A 6778-nucleotide genomic window follows, 5' to 3' on the forward strand; every position below is an offset into this window, starting at 1 on the left:
ACTGGGACTGTTCAGCCTAGAGAAGAGATGACTAGGGGGCAATATAATACAGGTCTGTAAAATCATGAATGATGTGGGGTACATAAATAGGGAAGTGTTATTTACCTCTTCACATGATACAAGAATTAGGGGGTCACCCAATGAAATTAACAGGCAGTAGGTTTAAAACAAACAAAAGGAAGTATTTCTTCATACAACACACAGTCAACCTGTAGAACTCCTTGCCAGAGGACGTTGTGAAGGCTAAAACTATAACAGAGTTCAAAAATAACTAGATAATTTCATAGAGGATAGGTGTATTAATGGCTATTAGCCAGGACAGACCTCTGTTTCCCAGAAGCTGGGAATGGGCAACCAGGGATGGATCACTTGATGATTACCTGTTCTTTCATTCCCGCTGAAGCACCTGGCATTGGTCACTATCAGAAGACAGGATATTGGTCTGACCCAATATGGCCAGTCTGATGTTCTTATGTACCAATCACATCTCTGGTTGCTATCCATCCAGTTTGGAATATAATCAAGGTTGATGTATAAAATTACCACAATCCCTAATAGAAATAATCGAAAGCAAATGTGGAGCAGTGACTCTGGAGCTGCATTCTGTTTGTAGCATTTGGTTAGTACATTCCACTGGTCTAAATCTCATTATGCAATTAGAACAACCTTGCAGCACTGAGCCCCACCTGGTTGCTGCTGCTGTCATTAAAGCACGGGCTTGGGGGTGTCATCAGAAAAGGGTGAGTGCCAAAAGGAAGGGAATGTTCAAACCAGCAGGACTCCGGTGGTGGATCAGCTGGTCTGGCCTTTTGGAACTGATTGCACATGGGAGGTGGAATCCTGGTCCTGAGCAGATCCCATCTCATTGTTCAGCTCTGTGATTACAACGATCACGCTTTGATCACAGATAATTGTAATATATTGCACTTACACGGAGCCTTTCATCTGAAGACATCAAAGCGTGTTACAAAGGCCACTATGGCAGGGAGACTGGCTTATGGTTTTTGCTCTATTGCCTACTCAGTGACAGTACAGGTTGCAATTAATGTGCATATGTGCAACACTTCTTGACACATGCAAAACATTTCAGGGTCATTTGGGCATAAAAGAACTTCACAGAGCCCTTGTTCCAAGAGACATCTCTGTATAATGCCCTCTTCCTCATCAACCTCCCCTGCAGCAGTCCTGTTAGCAACCGGCACAGCCAATTATTAAACTCTGCTGAATTCAGGAAAGTTCACAGAGGGCCTGAGCAGCACTTTTTCCCCTTTCAAATGACTGCCTGTGTTCACCACTTCAGAGGGAAAGAATGAGCATGAAATTCAATTAAACAGGCACCCACTTAAACACTTGAACTGTAACTGCTTCCCTTAAGCTTTATTTTGAGGACAGGGTGAGACTGTGAATCCATTCTAGTTATGACAGCACTTTATTCCATCTGCAGCTCATGAAAGATACACAAGTCTCTTAAGAGAAGAGGCAGGATTTCAAGTTCTGTGTTTCCAACTCTCTTCCTAATGAAAGTGGGATCGATCTCTGCCTCGGGGGGTTACAAAGTCACTCCTCACTGTAGAAGCTGTGCGCCTTCCTTGTAAACCCCACTGGTAGCAGAGAACATGAGCAAGAGAAAGGAACATGCAATGTTTCTGTACACAAGATGTGGGGTAACATACAATCATACTGAATCTGGAAAAAGGTAACATGCAAAGCTACTAACGTTCCTATGGATAAGCACATGGAAAAAAATAAAGGCTTTCTCTTTCCCTGAATTGGAACCTTCTGCCACATGCATTTTCCCCAAAGATATTTTCGCTTCTACCCATCTCACATGGGCGTCTCGGACTGGTTCAAACTGCTTGCCGCCTGACTAACGACTTTTACTGTCACTGGCCGGAAAAGTCAGCTGTACAGCAGAAAGCAAAAATCTGTCAGCCCAGTATCATCTGAGGCCGCAGATTGCTGTCAAAGAACCAGGCTGATGCAGGAGTAGAGCAAGTGAATGATTCTTTTTAGCGGGACTGACCATTTGGACTTGGCCTTACGTGCTGCATATTGAAACTATATTCCTTGATATTTTGCAAGGATGCAAATGTAAATTGCTCTGCTATGATATTTTGGAAATTAAGAAACTCTCAAGACTGGCACCTATGTTTGAAGCTGTTCAGAATGGGTTTCCTGACATGATTTAATAGTTCACTGCACTTACGGCAGTAAAGCGCCTCCATCACAATGCATTACCCTTCGGGGCACTCTAAGCAGCATTGCCTGGAGCAGTAATTTGATTAAAATAATACTGTTTTCCTGTTAGATCTGCTTCTGAGTGCAAATCATTGAGGCAGGTCCCAAGGCCAGTGCCAGAACCATACAGCGTAGGATGTGGAGCCCCAGCAACCCGCCTGTGCTCCAGCGCTCCCCGCTGGTAGAGAGTATTTTGCTCTTTTATAGCAAGCCTGTCCTGAGTCTCTAGACTGCATTCTGATCTCATTTGCACCAGTGAAGATAACTCTGCTGGAGTCAATGGCATTGCACCAATGTGAGAGCCATGTGAGATCAGAATCAGCCCAGTATATCTGAACCAGTTATTTACAAACCTGAGAAGACTTACATTGAAAAATCCTTCACCCCTTCACCTCTGCAAAACCCAAACAAACTTTGATGCAATGCCTTAGCCAAGGCTCCTGGCTGTATCCCATGAGCAATGCAGTAACCCTTCCACATGACATAATCAAAGAGCACTGTCGCAAAGGTACAGCACATCCGCCCAGGTGAACGGCTCAGGGGGGCAGAGATGAAAAAGGCAGGCCTCTACTCGTTCATATCATGGCAATTAAAGGGCTCCCCAGTGTCAGCCAGGAGACCTGGGACCTTAGACAATGTGAACAGAAATTAATCTCTCTTTCCTTTGTTTACAGAGCCTGAGCTAACTCTGGAGAGCTTTTAAGCTAAGACCTTCTTAGCCAGCTATTGATGAAGCAGACAGAACTGTGTGCAGAGGCGTTTGCTGAGGGGTGAACCTCTGCTCGCAGACTCCTAGACTTTAAGGTCAGAAGGGACCAATATGATCATCTAGTCTGACCTCCTGCACAAAGCAGGCCACAGAATCCTACCCATTCCCGTCTATAACACGCCTACCCTAGTCTGAGTTATGACGTCTTCAAATGTGGTTTGAACGACTCAAGGCAGAGAATTACCACAGTGACCATGCCACTGAGAGGAAGGCGAAAAACCTCAGGACCTCTGTCACTCCCCGGAGGAAAAAATTCCTCCGACCCCAAATATGGCCAATCAGCTAAACCCTGAGCAGGGGAAGACTCACTCAGCTACACCAGGAAAGAATCTCGCAGTAACTCAATCCATCCATCGAACATCCATCACAGCTCCGGGCAATACTTACCTTGCGATAATCAAAGATCAATGTCAACATTAACCTTATCCCCCATCATTCATCTTCCATCATTTATCAAGCTATCTTAAAGCACATATGTAATTTGCCCCACAACTCCCCTTAGAAGCTTCCAGAAACTTCACTCTCTAATGGTTAGAAACCTCATCTAATTTCAATCTAAACTCCTAGGTCCGTTAATACTTGTTCTTGTCTACATTGGTATAGCTTAAATAATTCCTCTCCCTCCCTAACTAATCCCGAATTATATATAAAGAGCAAGCATATCGCCCCTCAAACCTCTTGGCTAGCTAAACCAAGCCAGCTATTTGAGTCTCCTCAATAAGACAAGTTCCTTCCTTGATAACCCCCCCCTCCTAAGAGCGTCTCTGAACCTTTCGCAGTGTAATCATCCTCTCAACATGAGACCAAAACTGCACACAGTACGAGATGAGGTCTCACCAGTCTGATATACCTGATAACCCTCTGATTGCTGGAAATATCCTCGCCTATGCATCCTAAAAACCGCATTAGCTTTTAATGGCCATAATCACATGCAGCTCATAGTCACCTGTATCAACCAAGACTCCAATGTCCTTCTCCCTCTGTTCTTCCAACTGATGTGTTCCAATTAAATAACTAAAATTTTATTATTAATCCCTAAATGCATACCTTGCACTTTTCACTATTAATTCATCTTATACTATTCCTGCCAGTTAACAAGGTCATCCAAATCTCCTGTGATATCAGCCGGGCTCTGTGTTACATACCCCACTTGTGTCTCAACGCAAATTAGCACATCGTCTTTTGCCAAAGAAAAAAAAGGTAAATAAAATTGTCAAAACTGATCCTGAGAATCCACTAGTAACCCCTTCAGCCTGACATCACCCTCATTAGACCATGTAGTCTCCCCTGTTACCAGTTCCTATCCACCTTCAATTGCATATTGATACCCCATCTTCGAATGTAATAATAATTCCAGTGGAACCGTCAAAATGCTTACTGCAAATCGAGTAAATTAGACTGACCATTTCTTGATCTGCACCACCTCACAGCAATTAGAATTGGTCCTCAATGCCGAAAGGGGGAATAAAAGCCAGACTAAAGGATGGGCTCCCGATGCTGAAAAGGATTATTAGGGCGGAATGCTTCTATTTGACTGACTCAAGAACGTCTGCCTCTGTGCCGCACAATCCGTCACATACCACGAAACGTCTCGCTCATGCAGCAAGTTCGGGGACCCCATATGCTCAGTTCACCAAGTGCGTCAATGCACTTGAAAATCAAAACTGCTTTCTTCCCCAATTTCTCGTTCCATATACAGACAACAAAACGCCGTTTGCTGTCAGAACTACGCTTATGGACTCCTGTTCACGCCTAAATCCCAGGCACCAAAAGGCTGGAAACTGTCTTGCTGTGTGCAGAGTGCGGGAGACACGCAAGAGAAGTTGCAGTACTGTGAAGCCGATAGACTAGGAACTGAAGTGTCTTTAAGCACCAGGTAACAAATATCATCATTAAACAATGCTGGCACTGGATCGACAAAATGTGAAAAAACTGTACTCTGAGTTGCTGGGGTGGCACCGAAGTCTACAGCTAACAGGGCCTGCATGTTGGGAACCAGAGATAGGAGTGGATACCAGGCTGTTTGAACATCAAAATAACAGCAAGAAGCTCTTTCCTCATAGAACTTGTTTTCTCATAACCTATAATTGACTGACCGAATATAGTCAAAGGCCTTCATAAGCAGCCATAGAAAAGAACGTGTTTCTCAGATAGGAATTCAGACGATTTTCCAACCAAAAGAGCATAAACTATCGGAGCTGCCGTGGAACAGGAGGCACTAAGTCCTGGTTTCGGAACGTGGCTGTAACATCAGAATTTTGTAGAAAGGCAATATTTTCCTCTGTTTGATGAACCTGTGCAATCTGTCAAGGAATGAATAACAGGCGTAAGGTCACAGATAAAGATCTCCGTTGCTTTCAGGGGGTCATGTGCCAGATCAACCTGAGCAGGCCTGACAAGAATCTGGGGAGGCTTCTGGACGGCTCAGAGCAAAACAACGAGACACCCCAGTCCACAAGCTTCGAACGCATCCCAAATGTAGTGAGTAATGGGTGGTTTGTCCAGGCCTAGAAGCACGGTGGCCTGGAGCTGCAAGCGGGACGCACTGGTCCCCTAGCCCTGGGCAAACTTTTCCATCAAGAAGTCTTGAATAGAAAATGCGCTTTCAACAACTGGAAATTTGCATGACAAATGGTCCATTTTGTTAAAATTCTTTTGAGAGGGGTGACAAAAAACTGAAACTGGAACAAAACACTTTTGATGCCAAAAACAAGAAGAAGCAAAGGTGTTGTCTGTGAACGCCACAAGTGGAGATAACGACAAAATGCGGCACACCAGGTTAGCACGCGCCCTTCGACTCACCCTATGTACCGCAGCACACAATGCACGTCCGGCGGACACCCCACCTGAGTCATGCAACACAAAGCTCTGCTCCGCCGAGCTCGCCCAACCCCGCCCACCTCTTAAACTTCAGGAACCAATCCAGGTCTCATATCAGTCCAGGGACAGGCGGGAAATCAAGGCCCTCGGAGGCCAGCAGTGGACTTTGCTGGCCTGATGCACCAAGGAGCAGGAGGGGATCAAAGTTGTTTAGATGATTTAAGTGATTAATTGATTGAAATCCTTGTGGCTGTAGTTATTCGGTATCAGCGTGGGTTAGTTTACTTAACTGTCTTATCAAATTAGCTAAACCACGGTACAGGCACTGATCTGTGACTCAAGGTCCACAGGGGTCAGAAGCATTTAAACACTGTAGTTGCCAGTTCTCCAGAAATATTCAGCGAGGATGAAGGCAGCTGAGTCTCAGCTGCCTAAGCCAGCGCACTGGGGCTGGACGTTTTCCTGCAGAGACATAAATGGCAGCTCTATAAAGAGAACAGCCCAGACCCCGTCAAAAGCCCCAGGAGCCGCCCAGGCCCGGTGACAACCACGGGCCATTTCATACAGGGGTTGGGGTTCAGCGGAAATCAAAAATCTAACCCCTTGGAAATCACACTCCACGCCAAGCAGCGAACATGTGTTTGCCCAAGTCCATCTCGGCTCGCCACCTGTGATGGGTTGGAAGCGCCCTTAACTGCTCTTTGCTTCAGTGATGGTTAAACATACAGAGCTATCATGGTTCCCTATGCGTCAAGCCCAAGTGCGAAAGCCCGGTAACAACTTAAGCACACACACACTGTTCAGGCAAAGATCATGATACATGTCACAAAGGCAAGACATGCTTCCAGATGTTTTGCGCTTTGGTCGCACAGATGTTCGTGTCTGACCCATAATGAGAAATAAAATCATTGTTCCCACAAGGAGAGATTAATATGCAAGATGTGATAATCT

The 6778-nt window shown here is 45.2% G+C and overlaps 1 protein-coding gene across 3 annotated transcripts in view; it reads right to left on the reverse strand.

Moving 5' to 3' along the window:
- MYOCD (myocardin) overlaps window positions 1–6778 on the reverse strand; it is a 484598-nt gene that overhangs the window by 368482 nt on the left and 109338 nt on the right. The window lies entirely within an intron of this gene.

This window comes from Chelonoidis abingdonii, chromosome 13 (genome assembly GCF_003597395.2).
Source record: "Chelonoidis abingdonii isolate Lonesome George chromosome 13, CheloAbing_2.0, whole genome shotgun sequence".
NCBI lineage: Eukaryota > Metazoa > Chordata > Testudines > Testudinidae > Chelonoidis > Chelonoidis abingdonii.